The following is a 23872-nucleotide window of genomic DNA, read 5'->3' as shown; positions in this document are numbered from 1 at the left end:
GACTAAAAACATGATAAAGGGCGATTTATCTTACTACAAAATCCCCTGAAGAACAAAATAGGACACCAGTGTAGAGTACAATACTCTGCAGTCAGTGTGCATATATGAGAGCTAACCAGTGACTGCCAATGGTCTAAACCTACAAAAGTATATTAATAATTATACCAAAACCAAATCTGTTTGGGTAAAAAGTTCCATATCATTTTGAAGATAAACAGAAGAGAGTTCAGGCTACTAGTTTCATCAGTTCTTTCAATACCAATAGCAATAGCATTGACTAAGTATAAAAAGTGGAAAGGGAGCCAAAAGAGAAATAAAAACTAATAACAGAGATAATCTGATGTCTGGGTTCAAACTTTTGTGTATCCACAAAAATGACAAGGCTATTTCAGAGAATAAGGCTGCTCTCATCTAGAGACTAGCACTTAGAGATCATGGGCCCTTTTGTTTTTATATATTCATAGACAGCATCTGAAATCTAGCCATCCCAAGGACAGTTATTTGCCATGTAAGTTCCTTCTATCTCTATGACCTGCAAAGTAAATGAAAGGGGGAATCACAATCCTCAGTGGAATACCTGACAAATTTGCTTACCATAGGACAAAACCATGTTTATTCCCTATGAATCAGCACTCGGGGATCAAACTTTTAGACCGTGAATAACTTGAGGACCTGTGATTTCATTAAACTTGATGTTAGTTTCTTCAGATGTCAAATGTGGTAACATAGTTTCAGAAGAAACTAGTACAGTCATGTCAAAAGGGAGTTGACAAAATTTCTATTTAGAACACAAAGGACAGAGGGAGCATAGGATGCTAACTCTGTCTTCATTTAAATAAGATAAAAAGAAAATAGAAGTAAAGAGCAAATAGATTGAATTTTTAGTCTAATTTGTCAGGGGAGGCACTATGGCCAAACTCTCACAGGCATCATTTTAGAGCATTTACGATGGCCCAAGGTGATAAAAGCAAAATGTTATTTTTTGAGTTGGGGTTTTTCCTTACATATATAAGAATTAAAGAGCTTGGTGTCATTTATGTTTCAAATGCCACCTTTTCAGGAATCATTTGGGAATCAGAATGGCTCCCAAGGAAGAGTATTTACATTCTAGGATGTAACTTTGTAACTAATTTTTCAATAGATGGTGATGACACACATTATGAAACTTAGAGCTATATAAAATCTAAATACATTGAAAATCCAATGTCCCACAAAATTCAAGACTGAAAACTGGTATTTTCTCCTTCTTCCAGGAATGTAATATTAAGAAAAGCAGACAGGAGGGAGTGTTTTAATGTAGTCATACTCAAACCCAAGTCTTTTCATCTTCATTAAACATACGGAAGAGAAGTGGAAGCTTGCATGAGTGCCCAATGCTGAGAAAAACAAACTACTTCACTTCCAAGTCATCTACTCGCAGATAGATATTCAATTTATACCGGTAAAGAACCATTGTTTTAGGTGCAGATGACCAAAAGTACTGAGAGTTTTGAGCTGGGAAGTTTGTTTGTTTTTTTTGTAAAGGATGTTATTTGAAGACTGAGTTTATAAAACTGTGGAAGACAGAGCAGATAACATTTAAATGGACAACATTCTATTGTTTCCAAGTACAGCCAACCTACGTTACTTTGGCACCTACTAATTAAAAGAAGAGGCAGTTAAATGCTGCTGGGGGCCAGATACACAAGGGAAATAATAAGTAGATCTTGTTCTCTCTGTCTCTCTGTCTCTCTGTCTCTCTGTCTCTCTGTCTCTCTGTCTCTCTCTCTCTCTCTCTCTCTCTCTCTCTCTCTTCCCCCCCCCCCCCGTGTATATGTGTGTTTTGGAAAGCCTACGCTAAAATAAAATGTGAAAGCAACTCTGCTAACATGTTGGAGTTGTGCTCTTGTGAGTATTAAATACAGCACAATGAATATAAGTGATTTCAGTTAATTTTTTCAATAGCTCAAAGGAATAACAAACCTTCCTTAGTGTCCTGTGGAGTCCCCTGTTTATGTTTCTGTTACGAGGGTCTTCAAGTGTTCTTCTATGTCGAGCAACTTGAGGATGAGCTAATTTACACAACTTGAGTCACAGTCTGTAGCGGCAGCTTTTAAGTTAAGATATATAAGAAAACAACAACAAAACAAAACAAAAAACAAAAAAAGGTCATAAATAGATGTGTGAGGACACCCCAGTAGATAGCACTAATGTTATTCAATATCCTACCATGAAATGTCCTACCTACACAGTTCTGCAAAGCCAACAAGGCACAGGCTTTAAAATACCTCCACCTTTCTTCCCTATCACCTGGACGAGAACTTAATGTAAGAATATTAGAAGTGGGGTGGTGTGAACATTATCAGAATGATTCGCTACAAGTGACAGTTCTGCCAGCCACAAGGTCATCAGTTAAGTAAGGTGACATCCACTGGCTGAAAATGTACTTGCTATTGGGCAAAGGAAGGTAAATTCTAATTCCTTTATTAGACACAATCATATTTGTTCTCTTCTTACCCCATTCCAAGTGGATGAACCACAGGGTCAGCATAGCACAGAATCTTGAAATGGAGCTTGAAAACAACGATGGCGAGAGAAATGTAAAACCCATTTACAGCAAGGCATTACCACCAAGAATGCTCACAAAGAGGGCTTCGGATTTATTTCATAAGAAATCTGGAGAAAACAGAAATTCACCAATTGACTGATGAGGCAAAACATTCTGCTATGAAAATACAAGTGGAAATCTACCCCCGGTTATCTTTCTGGGTTTGGGTTGTGGTCTAGTTTAAAGCTCACAGCAGACAAAAGCACCTTGACATCTCTGGTGTCTTCGCCTACAGCATCTCTCTCTTCCCACCTCAGTCTTCCTAAAGCTCCTCAAGCTGGCTTGGTTTTCTTACCCTTTTGCCATCCGACTCCTATTTCTGCTCCCTTTTCTGTGCTTTACTGTGTTTTGTTGTTTATTTTTCTTTAGGGCTTCTCCAAATGTAACAATGTCCATAAGACTCCCAATATTTTAACAGTGCAGTTCTTGGATATTCTTCCTGACTCCAGTATATGACCTCTCACTTGTTACTATACTTTTGATAAATGAGGTATTTAACCTTTTCTGGTTGATTATCTTAGTTTCACTTGTAGTTGGTCCTAGTAGTCTTAGACTCAGTATCTTGAACTTTATATATATATATATATTCACATGTTATAATGACAGGGACTTGAGGATACCTCAGAAAAAGCCAGCTGGTCTAACAGAAGAGCCACAGTGCTAAGTGATAATGAGCAAGAAATAAATGATGGAAAGAACAAAGAAAGAAATCAGTGCCTTGCAATGTAATTTAGTAAACTAAGCAGATAAAACATTTCCAACACTGTATATGCACAAACATAAATGCTCATATACCCACACCATTTATGCTTCTTAAATCATATGTTGCTTCCTTTTATGAACATGCTTCCTAATATAATCTCTTCACACAGTGATGGCAAGATTTATGACAACTTTTTAATCTCCATTTGATGGTGAATATAGCACCTGTATTCACACAAGAGCACTCATGCACACACACGCATGCACACAAGTACACACACACACACACACAACCCCAACAACCACACAAATACTTATAGTATGAGGAGGAGAGGAGACATACAAACCGCCTATACCATATTTTAAATTATTATAATTTATTCAGGTTACATCCTGATTGTTAAACCCTCACTTGTATCTTCCTGTTTCAACCCTCTCGCCCTCTTTTGCCTTATCCCCCTCCCCTAGATCTCTGCCTGAATGGGACCTGCTCCCCTACCATATGACCACAGCCTATCAGGTCTCATCCTGAATGCCCGCTTCTCCACCCTGTGTGTGCCAACAGGCCTCCCCATCAAAGGGAAGTGATCAAATTGGGGTCACAAGAGTTCATGCCAAAGGCAATTCCTGCTCTCCCCACAACCATGGAGAATGAGCTGTCCATTGGCTAGATCTGAACAAGGGTCTATCCTATACCATTTTAGAGCCAAATCAAAAGTAGTTTATTCATGCAGTTTTCAACACAAAAACATTATATATATATATATATATATATATATATATATATATATATATATATATAAATTTTTGGGGGGAGGGGTTGATAGGTTAACAAAACAAGGATTGATCTGCTGGGTCAAAATCAGAGTCTAGTGCTTTGTGCAATAGAGCATGAATGCAAGCATGCATGTAACAGTCAGAGGACATTCTAAGGGTTCAGTTCTCTCCTGTCACCTTGTGGGTTCTGGCAATCAAACTTAAGTGTTAAGCCCTGTAGGCAAACTCCTTGCTACCTTCTGCTCCAGCTTGCCAATCCAATTACTTCCTTTCATAAATACAAATTTTAAATATTAAAAATATATATTTCCATTGTTTCAAAGGACAACCATGTAGACAATTTGGGTAAAGTTACTTTTCTATTTGTATACCTCTAAAATTGTGTAGGGTAGCCTACTATCCTAAGTGAGTTAACTATACCTGAGTTAAAAATTCAGTCCATGCTTCTCTTTGTGTTCTCATTCATCACTATAACAACAAAGTAAGTTGAGGGTTAAGTAGTGGCTTTGTGTAATCTGTGGTATAAACAAAACCTTCAGTGTAAATATAAATGCATATGAATAAAACTAGCTATTTCCACTGCTGACGTGAGCCATTTGCAAATGATGCATTACAAAAAAAAAAAAAGACTCTCAATTAAAGAATTTTTTTTATTTTGTGAGAAAGCCAAAATAAATTTTGCTTAAAATAATATGAAGTGTGTATGATACTGATCTGATTAGAGTTTAAGAGAACTAGTAAGGTACTGTACATGTCTTTAAAGACCAAAATATAATGCATATATGCATGAAATTTTCCAAGAATAATACATGCCTAAAATAATTTGTGAATAAATTATGTCCTCCCATCAATAGATCTGAACTAGAGGAAACATCAAGAAAATATATTTGTATTTAAAACATAATTTTATAACTAGTTCTAATTAATTTCTAATTAATCATAAGTAAATGTGTAAAAAGTCACTTTGCTGAAGAGGTTTATTCTTATTTTTTAATTGTATTTTTTTAATATCTCAAAATGTGTTGCATATATCTCTTGGAAAACTATTTCATAGTCAAAAAGCAAACAGCTGCCAAGGACACGCTGCAGAAGTGGCCAAGGGGCTCGCTCCCTCATCTAGACACACTGGGATTGTCCTCTCACATGTCTCTAATCATCTGTGATCATCACCAAGATACTTAGTGCTTCTATGACTTGCTTTCTTCATTTGGAAACAGAGGTTATATTTTTAATTCCTCATAGGAAAGAAGAAAGACATAGAAACCATATGGCCTGGCATACAAGACGCAGAGTTCAGAATCCTATAAAGTACTTAATGTGCTACATTATTTGTCTTTATCTAAATTTATAATCACAGACATAAAAGCACAATAAGATGTTTTTGTAAGCAATCATTCTGTAATGACATGTCCCTTAATCAAATAGCTAAATGCTACAACTCAAATAAGGAGGTTGTAGACAGGCTGTGGCTTCACTTTAGAGATAACACATACAGATATCAGACTGTGAGCTTTTTTTAAATTGTCACATTTTTTCGCTTCTTTTGAGATAAAAATAAAATTGCAGAGACCATGCCTGAATAGTTGATTTTAAATGCGTCCTAGTAAATATCCAGGCAATCTAAAGTCATTATGATTGATAGCAAAACCCAATTGCAGCCTGCCGACTCTGCCTTTCTTAATTATAAAATACAATTTCAGTTTTAAGCCTTCCAACCCAAGGTTTACAAAAGCTGAGAGAACTACACTGCTGAGGCACTGATTCCATCAGCCACACCACGTCCTCAGGTCCTTTCTGACCGAGTTTGGAGGAGAATTACTCAGGAAGTGTTTGATCTCAGTGACGACTGCGTGATTAGTTTTTCATGAAATCAGTCAACCACACTGCACGGCACTGCTCATGTGAGACCTTGTTGATTTAGCTGTTAGAAAGCACACATCTCCCTCGGTTCAGATGTGAGACATTGGTCTTTGGGGAAAAGAGGGTGGGAAAAAGGGCAGGTTTGTGGGTAATGATATTGCAGAGGTGGGTGGTTAAGATATCGCCTCATTGTCCTCCCACTTATACTCATCTGGCTGTCATCCTACTGCATGATGCTTGATTCCACTTCAGTGGCAGATTTTTTTCTTTTCAGGAAAAGAGAGAAAGAAAAGTAAACTGCAGAGTTTCATGACACTGTTGTTGTCTTTCAGCCCCATAGAAGGTGTTGCCTTGATGAATAATATTTTATATGTGAAATGTTTATGTGATTTTTCAAGAGTGGTAACCCTGCTCCCACTTAACTTTGATGCATTGCGATCACAGGTCCTCTTCTGTAAAGTGCTTTTACACACCCCTCCCATAAATTGACTTAAGAGTTAGAAATGGAACATTCCACACAACTTGGATGCTCAATAGAAAATTGTCTAGGAGAGTATTTTATGTTTTGTTTACACACACACACACACACACACACACACACACACACACATACACACACACACTTTTCCTAAAGGGCTTAGGTTGAGTATAGACATCTCTCTCTCTCTCTCTCTGTGTGTGTGTGTTTGTGTGTGAGAGAGAGAGAGAGAGAGAGAGAGAGAGAGAGAGAGAGAGAGAGAGAGAGAGAGATGTGCTATTTCTCTGTGAGTCAATACAACTTCTATTTTCTTACACTGCATGCAATCCTGCTCAGAGATCAGTTAAAAGGATCCAATTGTTCATCTTTAAGATGTACTCATTTGTTTAAAGAGGTACAAATGATACATACCCACACACACACACACATACACACACACACACACACACACACACACACACACAAACAAGAAAATCGGTTCTTTAAAATGTCTAATCTTAGACTCAGTGAAGTCCTAAAGTAAATTATCCTCATGAAAATAATTTATAAAAACGATTTTCAAATAATCTTCCTTCATAATTTTAACTTAAAATCCTCTTTGAAGAGAAAGCAGATATGCAACACACACATTATTTTGTTTCAAAAACCATCCTCAAACAATGCTATAATATTTTTGTCAAAATACCTTTCAAAATTGTGTTCAGTTCTTTGTTGTTTAAAATAGTAGAGATGGGGCTGGAGAGCTGGCACAGCAGTTAAGAACACTTGCTGCTCCTCCAGGAGACTCAAATTCAGTTCCCAGAACCCAAAACCAGCTCTGGGGGAAGGGGGGGTCTGATACCTCTGGTCTCCAAGGGCATCTGCACTCATGTGGGCATGCAAATGTACACATTTACACCTAATCATAAAATAATTAAAATAAATCTCTTAGAGATTAATCTCATGTGAATATTTGAAGTCTACACTGTAGGCTAAGACATTGAGTCATTTTAGAATCTGATTTCTTGGTGCCATTAATATTTTGGAGTGAATCATGCCAATTCTCTATTATGAAGAGCTGCTTTACACATCTTTAGCACTGCCCTGGCCTCTGCCCACAAAAAGCTAGTTCCATCCGCTCTGCATCCCAGACTCAACAATCATAAATGCCTCCAAATGTTGCCAAATGTGGTCTGCAGCCAAAGTTGTCATGATTAAGAACTGTTGCTTAGGGAAAGAAATTTGAGAGATGGACCCAAGATACCAGTAGTAAATATCTTGATTTCTTATAACAAGTAAAGCCTTATTTATCACTTGGTGTGGTTAAGAATTTTTCAGACTGATGCCATTTCTTTAACAGAAACTCTGTCAGACATCAGGACATGAGAATGAGCCCTATTTGTCCCATGGACTAGGAACATATGCCAAATTATATGAAATACCAGTGGCTGGTCACTGCTGCAGCTCCTTTCCTGTGCTATGGCAGTTCTTCATCTGAAACCTCACATTTTGAATAAAAATTAAGGGAAAAGATAACTTCAGAAGGTATAGGAGTTAAGAGTGCAGACAGTTCACTTTGATGACATGCCTTGCATAAATGTGATAAATGTTAATATGAAAAGAGGTCATTTCATTGGTATAAATTGTCTAGATGTATTCATTGTGCAGTATGAAAAGATGTCTTTACAACAGTGAATACTGATATCAGAAGCGAAATCTCTGCTGTGGCTGAGGCGGGACCACCCAGTGCTGTTAAATTTTCATAGACGATTTAACTATTATCTCATTATTCTTTTCCAAATGGAATAGTCAGGCTGAAAATACAAACAAGTAAGGCCATTGAATAATATAAATAGCATAATTTTTTATCAGTTAGAGCTACAAACACATTGCAGTACCAACAGAATTGTCCTAGTAACAACCCAAATGCCACTCTGTTTTTGTAGTGAATTCTAGAATATGGCAGGCCTGTCTCCGTATTGTAGGTTCCTACACTGGATCATCGAAATTACCTACATTTAAATTTTCTTTTCCTCTTCCAAAGGCATGTGGCCTCACATATGAAGTTACAGTCTTAGTATTTTAAAAAATAAAATTAAACTGACAATTAAGTTGTTGTTACCAATGCCAAAGGTCTACTTTGTATACCAATGTGAACACTTAGTGCTACTGAAAATTGTGTTGACCTCCATTGAATTAAAATTTGTTCTAATAGTCTATCAAATATTCTTCAAGATCTTCAAATCTATCTGTTGGCTGGTTTAATTAAATCTTTACTAATAGGTAAAATACATAATATTCAATATGCCAAGTAGAGCAATAAAGTTTTTGCATGTGTCACATCATTTACTCTTTAGAACAACCCAGTAGGGGTATAGAAATGATGTGGCAGCTGGGAGCACTTGCTAATCTTGCAGAGTAGCTGGGTTTGATGCCCAAAAACTACAAGGAGGCTCACAACCTTCTGACACTCCATTTCCAGTGGCTAAAAATACCTTATTTCTGTCTCTGTGTTCACTAATAATGTATGTAGTCCATATGGGTACATGCAGGCAAAACATTCATACACATATAATAAAAATAAATAACTATTGTTTTAAATAGCCAATAAGAAAAATGTCTCATTATTATTCTCTGAAGAATCTCGAGTGAAAAAAAGATTAATACTTCCCTTGGCATACTAGCTAGAAAAGCAGCTGAGTTTTGTTGATAAACAGTATATTTCTTAGTGGGTGTTTTATGATATGGCATATTTTTCTTTTCCTATTTTTTAAAATGAGTGGTACAAAATTATTATAAGATTATTTCTTGATGAACAGAAGCTATTAAAAACAAGGAATTCCCGAAATTTGTGGATAAATGGATTGAGCTAGAAATGATCATAATGAGTGAGTTAACCCAGAAGCAGAAAGACTCAAATGGTATATACTCACTTACATCTGCATATTAGCCCAAGGGGCATGTCCCACGAAAGCCTTCACTTACCAGGAAACTGAGACAGAGGGGAGGACATTCTAGTGGGACTCTAGATGAGAGAATCATGGGAGAATGGCAAAGTAGAAGGATCCAGAGGGTCCTAGAAGCCTACAAGTAGAACATTATGATAGGCAGATTTGGGCCCAGGGGTCCCGCTCAAACTAAGGCACCAGCCAAGGACAATACAGGCGGTAAACCTTAAACCCCTACCCAGATCTAGCCAATGGGCAGAACATTCTCCACAGTAGAGTGGAGAGTGGGATATTACTTTCTCACATACTCTGGTGCCTCACCTTTGACCATGTCCCCTGGAGGGGGAGACCTGGTGGCACTCAGAGGAAGGACAGCAGGTTACCAAGAAGAGACTTGATACCCTATGAACATATACAGGGGGAGGTAATCCCCCTCAGGAACAGTCATAGGGGAGGGGAATAAGGGGAAAATGGGAGGGATGGAAGAATGGGAGGATACAAGGGATGGGATAACCATTGAGATGTAACAAGAATAAATTAATAAAGGAGAAAAATGAGAAAAAAAAAGTCCAGAGATAAAAATAATCTCATTAAACTGAGCAATAAGAACAAAGATCTGGTTTCATACAATGCCAATCCTGGCTACATAACTAAAATTCCACTAATGTATAACTTGCACTAACACATGTGGTGCTGTCTCTGTTTTGAGTAGACAGGATGATCATATTTCCATGACACACACACCCAGACTTTTCTGTGACTCCTACCTAGGACTACAGTGACAGTGTTTACTTGAGTGTTGAGTCCCAATTAAGTGCTATCCTCTAGCTTGAAAACATAGCAAAGTAGGTCTGCCTACAAAGAAAAAGCTCTCTCATTGGCCTCATCAGCCAGCCCAATTGATTTAAGTGTCTGCAGAGAACTAAACGATGTTAATAAGGAGAAACAAGCAGAGAAGTGGAGAAGCAAAGAATGTCTTCTTTGGGCAACAGTGAGTCTTTGCTGGCCACTTATCACAAATACAGTGGAATTCTCACTTCTAACCAGACTGTTAGGGGCCAATTCCAAATCTCAATGAATTAGTGCCATTTTACTCATATCAACAAAAATAATAAAAGTTGATAAGGTCTTGTAACATCTGTACTGTCTCAGAAATGAAGGCTCGCAGCCAACCAGTACTATGACCACCCACCCCCGTGTCAGAAGGGGTCACTATTAAACTAAATGGCCATTTTTCATCACACATGTTGAAAACACAACTCAAGTGCCTGAGAAAGATGGATGGATTCATTGCTAAGGGTAAGGAGACAGCAGCTTGAGGCTCAGTGACTGGAGGCCTACGGCTATTTTTGCCACAAGGTGTGTTCCCTGGGGCATTGTAGATCATTTCTGCATAAGGAGTTGCCTTGGGTGGCAGACTAATAGGACTAACACCTCACACAAGGGTTCCCATGATAGTATATTGTAAGTGACTAGAGCTAGATTTATTAATAGAAACATTACAGGAGCCACTCAGCTACATCTGCTTAGGAAACAGAATAAAAATTGTGTTTGGTAATAAGTTGGGCTCTCTAATCAAAACCAGGGATAGTGTGTCCTCTCTTTACATAAGAGTAAAAATCAGGCTTTCTGTATCTGCCACACCATGTGGAGCTAGTGACCTTTCTATAGGAACTTGACATGTTTTATACCCTAAGGGATGAACACAGACCTCTACATCAGGCTTGGGCGTGAGATATAAGAATTGCCTACGTACCAAAAACACAAAACACAATAAATGTACATTAAGCATCTGCCTGAATAAAGGATGATCCTATCTCAGATGCTGCTTCTGACTGCGATGAAAGCATGGGCTAAAATTGCAGCCATAAAATAATTCCCACACAATGAAACGACGGGGAGGACTCTGCTCCCACTGTGCAAGTATGACAGAGACAGACTCACTAGATCAAAGGGAACTCGAAACCCAAGAGAATCAGATTTTCTAGACCCATAAAAGGTAGGGTGGTGGCTAAGATTAATATCATTCTTTTTCAATAAAGGTCTCCTTAATTTAAAATCAGGAAACCAAAATAATAGACTTTGAATTAACTATTTCAGGTTACCTATTTTTTCACTTCTTTTGTTTTTCATTTAATAACATGAAGATATCCTTGAATTATATATAGTTAATACTGAAGTAATGAGCTCTTTGATTAATTTTGCAAAGTGATAAAAAAAAAAAAAGCCGCCCACTTCAAATTTGTTCAATCAGATGTACTTGTCTCTGTGCTCAGAACCATGGTGGGTATAATCCATAGCCAGTGATTTTCTTGAGATGACTCTGATGCAAGCAGTTGAAAGCATAGTAATCCCATGTAGAATCTGCTAAAATGGAAATATATCTCTTTTACTTTCATGATTTGACTAACCATTTACCATAGCCATAAAAATAGCGCACTCACAAATATTAGGTCATCACTGCTCAGGGTTCTGTGCTTCAAGAAGAAACATTGTATTTGTCATAAGACTGGTTTGTTTGGTTTTTTTCACCTCAAAGAGCGGGAGGCAAGAGTTTCATTGAAGGTCATATTCTTGGGAAGGCACCAGAATAGCAGTTTGGACGCAGTCTGTGGTGTCTTTAGAGTTCTCCAAGCTAGCAATTGACAAAACTAGTCCAGGCTGCGTATATTTGAGGGAAATATATCATATTGTTACCTACAACTTATGCTTATACTTTAACCTATCATGGTAGTATAACAATAAAGTGACACTAGATATTTTTAGATAGGTTAATTGTAAAGTGTGTAGGTGTACCCAAGACCTGAGCAACCCAAATTGAAAGCCATTAGGTACACATGGCTATTGACCCCCAAATGTGGCTATTGCAAAGTGAAGAATTATGTCAAATTTTTAAAGCGTGGTGCAGACTATCTTGCTGGTGAGTTTATGTAACTTGAATTTTGAAATGATAAGTATTTGGAGGCATCAAGTTACGTTAAACATCTTACTACAACGAATTTCCTTAGACTGTAGTTGGAATATGTAAGAAAAACACACTCTTTGGTCTCCAAGCTGCTTTTGGTAGTGGTGTTTATCACAGTAATAGGCAGCAAATTAAGACAGCCTGTGTATAACTATGCAGGTCTTTAGTGATCGTGCAGTCTTTGAATTTTGTTATTCCATATGATTTCTTAGCTGGCTACTCCTCTCCTTCTCACCATTTCACAGGGGTCAGAAGACAGGCAGCTGTTCCCTCATGGGTGCCCAATACTAGAGACAACAATTGATGATTCTGCAGCTTTGCTGAGAATGTTAGGAGGCAGCTTTTCCTCTGACACCTAAACTTTCAGCAACAGTGCTTCGGATTGGAATATCTGATGACAGAATTTTCAGTTCCAGCGTCAGTTGGCTCCTCATTGTGTAGTTGTGTCATACATTACTCCATCTACTCTCTTTTCAGTTGCTCTGAAGCACATTTCAAGATGTACATTGCTCTCAATCATAAGGTTATGTCAGTGACTTAGTGCCCTCTTCTATGTAGGCTTCAGGTGTGTATTCAAAGCTACAATCTAGGAGAAAAAGGGAAACAAAGAAATATGATAACTGGTTTCTGCTCTCAAACTCTCTGTCCATCCAGTTAAGTGGATCAAGAGATCTTTAAAGGAGCTAGAGTTGTTGACATGTAGTTTTAGTACCAGGCCCAGGTGCATGGCTTTTTTTTTAAACTCTTTAAGTGTTAGACGTTCAGTAGAGTTAGAAGAGTATACTGAAAAAAAAAAAATGACCGTCGATGTTATATAACAAATGAGATCTTTTGTTGATTCTTTGCTTAGACTTCCAGTAATACATTTTTGTCACATTAGTTTTAATAAAAAATAGAGACAATAAAAGGATCGAAATATTCTGGTCTACCTAGAAATTGAAGATAAGACTGAGAGCCAGAAGCCCCTGTACTCTCCATTCGTAATGTGCCCACGTGAAGGAGCATAGGAAGGAAAAACAACTGCTTTGTTTTTGTTTTTCCTTGCTGCTATCTTTCCCTCCTAGCTACCAGCCTTGATCATAAAATAACAGTGTAGAAACATAAACTATAAAAGAAGACTACCAAAGACAGTAGACGACACGGGATTTTAAAATGATACAGAGAATTATAACTGTAAGTTTGGAGAAAGTCACTTTGTGCTAAAGTACAGTCACCGGGCTTCATGGAAGATGATGGATAAGAAGACAAGAAAGTGGATTTTAAAAATAGTTTATTTATTCACTTTACATGCTGGTTGTAGTCCCATCCATCCTCATCTCCCATTCCCACCCTCCATCCCTTGCCCTCTATTCCTCAGAAAAGTGTAGTCCCTGTTCCAATCCACCCTAGCTCATCAAGTCATATCAGGACTGAGTGTATCCAGTTCCCCTATGGTGAGACAAGGCAGTCCCTCTAGGGGGAAGCAATTGAAAAGTTGGCAAGAAAGCCCATGACAGAAACAGCACTGCTCCCTGCTCCCTTAACTAGAGGACCCACATGGAGCCTTAGATGCCCACTGTCTGCATCTTTGTAGGGGGCCTAGGTCCAGACCATGCAAGGTCTTTGGCTGGTGCTTCAGTCTCAGCAGAACCCTTTGATCCCTTTTAGTTGGCTCTATTGGTCGAATTGTGAAGCTTGTGTCACCTATGGGTCCTTTGCTCTCTTGCTCCATTTTTCCACAAGACTTCCTAAATATCACCTAGTGTTTGGCTGTGAGTCTCAGCATCTGTTTTGAGTCACTGCTGCATGGAGCCTCTTGGAGAACAACTCTGCTAGGCTCCTATCATGTGTGTCTTTCTGGTTCTGGGTTACCTCACCTTTCTAGTTCCATCCATTTGCCTGCAAATTTCTTTGTTTGCCGTCTGAGTAGTATTCCTTTGTGTAAATGTACCAATTTTTATCCATTCTTCATGTGAGGGACATTCAGGTTGATGGAAAGATGCCCCATTCTCATGATTGGCAGGATTAACATAGTAAAAAATGGCAATCTATAGATTCAATGCAATTATCATCAAAATACCAACTCAATTCTTTACAGACTTTGAAAAAACAAATCTAAACTTCATATGGAAAAACAACAACAACAAGAACAACAACAACAACAAAAAACCAGAATACACAAAACAACCCTATATAATAAAAGAACTTCTGGATGTATATCCATCTCTGACTTCAAATTATACTACAGAACAATAGGAATAAAAACTGCATGGTACTGTTATAGAAATAGACTGGTTGATCAATGGAATCAAGTAAAAAAAAAAAAAGAAATAAGCACACATAGTTATGGACACTTGATTTTTGACAAAGGGGTCAAAACTATACATTAGGGAAAAAACAGCATCTTCAACAAATGGTGTTGGTCTAACTGGATGTCCACATGTAAATAAATGCAAATAGATCCATATTTGTCACCATGCACAAAACTCAAGTCCAAGTGGATCAAAGACCTCAACATAATGACAGAAACACTATATCTATTAGAAGAAGAGTGGGGAAGAGCTTTGAACTCATTAGCATGGGAGTCAACTTCCTGAACAGAACACCAACAGCTCAGGCTCTAAGAATAACAATTAATAAACGGGACCTCATGAAACTGAAAAGCTTCTATAAGGCAAAGGACACTGTCAGCAAAGCAAAATAACAGCCTACAGATTGAAAAGATCTTCATTAATCCTACATCCCACAAAGGGCTAACATCTAAAAATATATAAAGAAATCAAGAAAATAAACACCAAAAGCCAAAATAACCCAGTTAAAACATGGGGCACAGAGTTAAAAAGAGAATTCTCCATAGGAATCTTGAATAGCTTAGAAGCACTTATAGAATTGTTCAACAACAAATACAGTAGATACCGGAAGCAGATGAGGTGAAGGAAGAGAAAGCTAGCCTACCACAGATGTGCTTTGAAAGACTCTACCCAATAGGGAATCCAAGCAGATCTGAGACCCACGGTCAAACTCTGGGTAGAACAAAGGGAGTCTTATGGAATAATTAGAAAATATGAATTGAAAAAAAGATATAATAAATGTGAATGAATATAACCCCCCGAAAAAAGTTCCACATTCTTAGTCATCAGGGAAATGCAAGTCAAAACGACTCTGAGATTCCATTTTACATGTGTCAGAATGGCTAAGATCAAAATCTCACACGACAGCATATGCTGACAAGGATGCGGAGAAAGGAGAACACTCCTCCATTGCTAGTGAGAGTGCAAACTTGTACAACTACTTTGGAAATCAGTCTGGCACTTTCTCCGAAAATTGGAAATAGCTCTACATCAAGACCCTGCTATACCACTCCAGGATATATACCCAAAAGATGCTCCAATATACAACCAGGACACTTGTTCAACTATGTTTATAGCTGCTTTATTCATAATAGAAAGAAAATTGATTTTTTTAAATGACAATTTCAAAGAATTATAAATTCTTTTTAATTTTTTCTCAAAGGATGGTAATAAATATTTAAAATCATTGGGATTTTCTGATGGCTAAAAACACTTGAAATCCTTATATAGCCATAATTCATATAGTCACATGGTGAGGTGACCCATATGAGGAAAGTGAAGCTCAAAGGGCTGATATTTACACAACAAAAATTAATAGCTTTTCAATGTCCTCTGCCTGATGTCAAGGCAGGTACCATGCAAGTTAATCCACTGTTACCCTGTGGTTTGTATATGTAAGTCAAAAATGAGGCTCTGTTGGGGTCACCATGTATAAGAGCATGATTTCCAACCTTAGAAGACTCTATAGGCAATGAGAAGATAACAACATTGTGTAGTGTGAAACTGTGTGCTCAGAGCAAGCCTTTGGATGACTTTGCTTCCATTGTATTGGATTTGTTTGGATAGGACACATGCGCTAAGCCTAGGAGCTCTGTGAATTACAGTATGTGTGCTTCTCTATTAAAGTTTAATTCACAGCAATGCTACCCATCACAGATTACCAAACACATGGCTATGGCATCGAACTAACAGGACCAAAGAATTTATACACTGCTCATTGTTAGTCTTCATTTAGAGGAAATTCAAATCCAGGAACACGTCAAAATTCATTTCCAATCAGAAGAAAGTTGCTCAACTGCCCATATGTTCTACAGTTTCAGTCAACTCTAGTGTCCTCTATATGTGCTACTCCACTTTTTAAAAATAAGCAAAAGTTTTAACATATTCTGGGTTAGGAGAAGTTTTGTGTAAGTTTGTTTTCTACTATTCTATGTGTAATAATCATAGGGGGAAATGCAGATGCTTAGAACCATATTCTAAGAAGTTCTACACAGAGAGACTGTCAAACACAGTGAACCTGCTAACACAAGCCATCCATACTTTACCAATACATGGTAAATTTTCCAACCTTCAGTGAAATATGAATAATGCTATTAGACATGCCTGTGTAATTATCCAAAATAATTCTTCATTAACAAATAAGTAACATTTCAAAAGATTGTCAGTTTCATTGTAAGAGCCAATATTGACTGAGTATATGATGTGGTCCAAATTTCTTCCATTCATTCATTCATTCATTCATTCATTCAGCAAATATTTGCTGAAAACATTGCCAGAACACTGGTAGAAGTATTTTAGGAGCTAGATACATATACTGCCTAAGACAAGCAAATGTCTGTGACTGTTGGAGCTCTTGTCTAGCAAGGAGGACAGGCATTTGCATTTCTTGGACCTTTGAAAAGATGTGAACCAGTATTACATATGTTGTGCTGATAGCAATGAGAGAATAAATTATGATAATATAAGAAAGACAGACATTTTCTACATAGATGCGTTGGTTTGGTAAAGAAAGGAGAAAAATTGAAGGATGTGTACATTCACTTGGTTCTAAAATATACATCCTGTATGCTTTATTGTAATAATCTTTAAGAAAGGGTTAAACATTTGAAGCTTTAGAGTGTGTGTGCATACTCAAACATGTGTATAAACATGTCTATAATGCCAAGGAGAGTGAATACAGCATTGTTAAGCATGTAGTTCAAGAAGGACATGATCCTAACACATTCACACAGAAAGAGAGGAGAGAGATACAGAGACAGAGAAGGAGAGACAGAGAGAGAAAGAGAAAGAGAGAGAGAGAGAGAGAGAGAGAGAGAGAGAGAGACAGGCAGACAGACAGACAGACAGACAGACAGACAGAGACAGGGAGGGAGAGAGAGAGAGAGAGAGAGAGAGAGAGAGAGAGAGAGAGAGAGAGAGAGAGAGAGAGAGAACAAGCATATGTAAAAATGTAGAATAAATCCTGATGGGATATCAGAGGGACTGTGGAATAAAGAGATGTAGTTGGAAGGAAGTAGAGAGTGAGTGAAACCCAAGGAAAAGGAAGTGCATACCCAAGCTTTAGGAAGGGAAGAGCTGAGACCCTCAAGGGCACCTGGAAGCTTTCTCCACCTGCCTAGCAAAGCTTTTGTTTTGTTTTGTTTATTAAAGCAACTTCCTTTAAGAGAGTTTGAGCTATGTAACACTCATATATAAATGTCACTTGAATTTATTGATAGTCACATTAATATTTGGGGTTTTTATCACTACATGTGTTCTTTTGCTTGCAAAGCTGTGTGATGTTTTTATTGGTAAGTGCATTAAAATTCAGTGTTTTTTTTTATTTCAAAAAAAGTAAAAGCGTTAAAATTCTATCACTACATTTATGCTACCTTGAGGAAAAGATTTACAAAAATTCTTCATTTACTAGGTAATAAAGGGCAGCTCTGAGCTGGATCCCTTGATACCAGGAAAGCTTTTTGCAAGATTAAATGGGATTATCATCAATAGGCCCACGGGGTGTTTGGATTTGAATTAAATATAGAAATCTTATTAACAAAATTTACATTCCTCCCTTAACCTTAATCTAATTTTGCTGGCCTCTAATATACAGCGGCTCTGTGGAATGGTGCATGGCTTGCTACCCGTCTTTTCCACTCTAATCAGAAGCCACTGGTCAATGTGGGGGAAAATAGATGCATGAATTTTAAGCTGGTCATTGCCTTCACTTTTTTTCTAATGCAAATCAACATCTTATGCATGAAAACATTAAATATTATATGACTGGCAAAACACTTCCGACATTACAATTTATTCTGAAATGGAAAGTTTTCTTTGGTTCCTTATAATTACTGCTCTTCAGCTAGCTGTCTATGCTCTATCTCCCTCAAGACCAATGACAGCAGCTTCATTCCCTAAAAGGAACACTTTAGCTGCACCCTCTGCAGACAAGGAATTAACCCCAAGAAATTGCATGAAGGATGATGATTCTAAGCCTTGACACTGGCAATGGGCTCAGTCAGCAGGACAGAGGGGCTTTGAAGTGTTTTGCTTTCTCCCACAGGAAGCGGCTTTTGCTGTCATTTGGAGGCGCCAGAACAGAAAAGATGGGACCCCAAGGTGAAATATATTATAGTAACAAACTATTTTGAGACATTCTCAGTGATCCATACTCAAATTGTTACTAGAAATCCTTCATTTTCACTTAACTGGCTAAGAAAGCGAAACAAAGATGAGGAAGAAGAACATGTTATCAAGCTGTTGTATTCACCCTGGTATGTTTAAGTACAGCAGAGCAAGACATTGACAGGACAGTCTCCAAGTCAGTGAAAAATGCAGTCAAATAACATTGTTGTAGAGTCCAATTCATTAAAATGTTCTTAGACATATTTTTATGTTGCAGAAGATTCTAGAGTAGCAAATTACCCAGGATCCTGAAAAGTTAAAGTGGAAGATAATGTATCCTTCGCTTGCTTGTTTTCTAAGCAAGAGGATACTCTTGCCATACTCTGGTACTTTATTTCAGGCACATACATTGTACCGCCTTTTCTTTAGTGTGAAACTATAAGCTCACACGTGCATTAACAGGCAAACAGTCAGCCTAATGCACAAATACCATGCAGCCAAACTCCTTGGGAAGGAGGACAAGCAATGCCGGCTACCAGTGGAGAATGTGAAATCTTTTATAGTTATGTTGGTAATTATTATTATTAAAGTGAGAAAGCTTGTGAATTCTAAGAAGAGTACTCTACCAACTTCAGCTTTCGAACAGGCAAGCACAGAAAATATAATGCCAAAGGAAACAGCTCCAACAAGGTGCTAAGACAGTTCCACTGTATTATGATGTTGTAAAATATGCCACTGGCCACCAGAAATATGAAGCATGATATATAAGTCACACTTTTAATTTGAAGACTAGAGATACTGTGTAAAATGTAAGAGACTTCTCTTTTCTGGGAAGAAGTGGGGGGAAAGGGGGAAGAGGGTGTGTGAGTGCCACCGGGAGGAGAGGAGGGAGGGGGCTGTCTTCAGGATATAAAGTAAATAAATAAATTAATTTAATTAATTTTTAAAGTAGCAAAAAAAGAAAGAAAATGTTTATGAATTCCAAAGAAATTATGATGGAGCTTAACTTTTAATGAAAAATAAAATTATATAATAAAACTCAATTAAGGACACTGGTGAATAGAAGAATAGGGAAATAAGCAACCAGTGAAGCGCCGTGGGCCTGAGAAGCCCACTTTAGAAGGGAAAGTAAAGGGCAAATGAAACCTAATGAGCAAAGTCTGGGCGTTAGGTTATTGTGATCTTATGTATGTTCAGTATACAAAGCAAAACTAATATTTGACATTTTTAGAGAGATATAAGAACTCAAATAAAAGTAAAGGAAAAAAAGAAAGAAAACAAAAAGAAACAAAACAAAAGAACTCTAGTTCTAGTCCAAATTTTTAAACTGGTTGTTTGTATTATTAGTGTTCAGGTTTTTGTGCGGGGGTTTCGTTGTTTTTGTCTTGTTTACTTTTGTTTTTGGTTCCGTGTATATTCTAGATACTATCGCCCTCTGTCAAATATATAGCTGATAAAGAAATGTTCCCATCCTGTAGTCTCCATGTTCACTCACCTGGCATTGTCCTTTCCTGTACTAAAACTCCAATTTCGTAAGGTCCCATTTGTCAATTGTTGGTATCAATTCCTATTTCTGCAGTCTGATTCAGAAAGTCATTTCTGTACATATGCGTTCAGATATATTTCTTACTTTATTCCCTATAAGATTTGCAATAAAAGGTCTTAAATTAAATTCATTGATCCACTTTGAGTTGGGATTGGTTGAGTGTGAGAGGTAAGTATCTATATTCATTATATTTGTAGCTATCCAACTTTTTTTTAATCTTAGACATGAGATGTCAGTTCTTTTTTATTTTTAATTTTCACTTATGCATTTATATTATACATATATACCATAAACTGTCTGCAACAAGAAGAACCACAAAACAATCAGGAATTATATAAATGTTACGCTCACAGTGTTTTGTCTATTTTTATTTGGCACCCTGAAGAAAATATCTTTCCTATCTTGGTGAGTCTAAAATTCTGAAAGTAAATCAATATCTTTCATATCTTATCTTTATCAACATAAAACATCTATCTAGACCTAAAATCATCTTAAACTCTAAAATACTAAGCTTAATTGTAAGACTAAACCATCTGGTCTCCAACTCCATCAGATCCTTGAGAAGGAATGAAACTTAATAATAGGGGGTGCAGATTAGCAGCTTCCAAAATGAGAAAATGACAGACAGTTCGCTGCCTGAACAGTCACCTAAAATTCTCTATAATGTTGGAGCATCATCTTTAGCCTTCTGGCCCAATATATCTGACAGACATATTTGTGAGGCAGGAACTATTAAGGACTTGCTTACCCTGTCTTGGCAGAGTTTGGCATCAACTCTGCCTGCCTCCAAGCTTGCCCATTTTAAGGCAGAATTCTGTCTGTGGGAGAAGTAATGACATTTTGTCCAGTGGCTGGTTTGTCACATTTGAAGCCATCTCCATAACGAGGTTCATTAATGATCATTATCTTCTTTGAGGTAGGCTGAGTGCTGCCAGGAGTTAACCTGTCTTATTGTCAAAGAATCTTTAAAATAATAAAAACATCTTTTAAATGTCATATTCTGTGGGTCTCTGAGGTTTTTGAAGACTTTATCTATCTTATCTTAACTATCTATAGAATCATATCTATCTTTTCAACCTAGGATATATATTCTTGTGGTAAAAATAGACTAGTAATTGACATGACCATGATTTGATCAACTAACAATTAACTTGTGTTACTTAATTATCCTAAGCAACCTGCAATAACACTTTCAAATTATTGAAAGTAAACCTTGTATTATAGTTGCATTGTATGGGTACAATACTTCATAGTAGAGGAGAAATACATATATATGGTTTGTGAACAATAACATTAAATTTGAATTATATACCATGTATCCAAAATAAACTTATTTTGCATCAATATACAAAATTCTATACCAGTGAATTAAAAACAACCTTGTAACAAGTAAGCCACTAAGTTGAGGTAGATTCAATAATCTACATTTTGTACTTTCATCCCTGTACATTTCTATATTCCCCCTTCTTTCTTTTCAACCCCTATCTCCAAACCTAAGAAAAAAAGATAAAGGAAAAGAAAGGCATCCCTGATTCCAACCTTGTTTTCTCTTTGAATAAGACGAACAATACCTTTAACTAACTCCCAATGAAAATAAACATCTATAGCCCAAGTAAACAAGCAAACACCTACCCAACTCTCCTTAAGGGAAATTGAGAGTTGTTCTCTTAAGGGTTTCTCTATGTAACCTTGGCTGTCCTGGACTCCCTTTGTAGACCCGGCTGGCCACTAAGATTTTATCAGGCTTGGTTTTGCCAGATTTTATGCATACTCTTAGAACAACTGGGAATTCATGTGTACAGCTACCTCCTTTTGTCCAAAAGATAATGTTTTCTTGTAGTCAGCTACCTCTTCTACGTCTTTCTTCCACCTTCTTCAAAATAATACCTGACTCAGCATGCTAGACACTGACATGATGCATCCTTCATGCTGCAGCACCAAGTGCTTCAGTTGCTGCTCCTCATCAGAACAGGACAGCTCCCAGGACAGCTTTGAACAAAGCTTCTGCTCCTAATTGGTCCAGCAGTTCAGACTGTCCCACACAGGACTTTAATTAAGCCTAGCTATCCAACTTGATAACTGTTATTTGTTCAAGGTGCTATTTTTCCTCCAATGTTCATTTTGGGCCTCTGTCAAAACTCAAGTGGTACTTTGGGATCCTCAATTTTATTCCATTAGTAAATATGTTTTTTTGTGACAGTACTGTATTTATGTGGCTCTTTAATATAACTTGAAATCAGGAACGGTGACACTTCCAACATTGTTTTTATTGTTCAGGTTGTTTCGGCTAACCTGTGTCTTTTGTGTTCCATATGGATTTTAAATCCTACTTTCAATTTCTGTGAAGAATTGCATTGGAATTTTAAGGAGTGTGGCATTGACTCTTAGATTTATCTTGTAGGATGACCACTTTTACAGTATTAATCCTCCCAATACATGAGCAATCTGTTAAGTCATTTCATCTTCTGATGTCTCCTTCAATTATTTTCTTAAGAATCCTAACATTTTAATTTACAAGTCTTTCACTTCCTGTTAGATTTATTCCAGGATATATGCTGCTGTTTTGATGATAGATTGTTTCCTTAATTTCTTCAGTATGTTTGTCCTTGGTATATAGGAAGTCTTCTGATTCTGTTTGATAAATTGTAACTTGATCCCTTGCTGAAGGTATTTGTTTATCAGCCAAGGGAGCTTTCTGGTGGAACCCCTAGAATCATTCATGTATACAATCCTATCCTCTGTAAAGGTGGGCACTGACTGCTTCCCTCTTTGTATTTCTTTATCTTCTTCCTTTGTCTTATGTCTTTAGGTAAGACTTTGCTCACTATATTGAATAAGAATATAGAGAGTAGCTGGACGTGGTGGTGCACGCCTTTAATCCCAGCACTCAGGAGGCAAAGGCAGGTAGATCGATGTGAGTTCGAGGCCAGCCTGGTCTACAAAGTGAGTCTAGGACAGCTAAGGCTACACAGAGAAACCCTATCTCTAAAAAAAAAAAAAAAAAGAATATGGAGAGTTGACATATTTGCCTTATTTCTACTTTTAGTAGAAATTCTTTACTTTTTTTTTTTCAGTTTAGAATGATGTTGGAACTGGACATGGTGGCACACTCCTATTATTCCAGCACTCAGGGAGGCAGAGGCAAGCAGATCTCTGTGAGTTTGAGGCCATCCTGGTTTACAAAGTTGACAGCCAGGGCTACACAGAGAAACTCTGTCTCGAAAAGCCAATCAAAAATTTAATATGAATGATGTTGCCTGTGAGTTTGTAAATATTGCCTTATTATCTTGAGATATGACACTTATATTCCTAGACTCCAGAATGTTCATCATGAAAAAATGTTGGATTTTAGGAAAGGCCTTTCTTTCTTTTTTTTTTTTTCTCCTTTATTAATTTATTCTTGTTACATCTCAATGGTTATCCCATCCCTTGTATCCTCCCATTCTTCCCTCCCTCCCATTTTCCCCTTATTCCCCTCCCCTATGACTGTTCCTGAGGGGGATTAATGAGATGATAACATGGTTTTGCCCTTAAGACTACTCATTGATGGATTAGCATGCTTTGTTTGTGCACTGAACCATCCCTGAATTTCTGTG

This window comes from Acomys minous, assembly GCF_964271855.1.
Source record: "Acomys minous genome assembly, chromosome: 18".
Lineage (NCBI taxonomy): Eukaryota > Metazoa > Chordata > Mammalia > Rodentia > Muridae > Acomys > Acomys minous.
Note: the sequence above shows the minus strand (reverse complement) of the source record.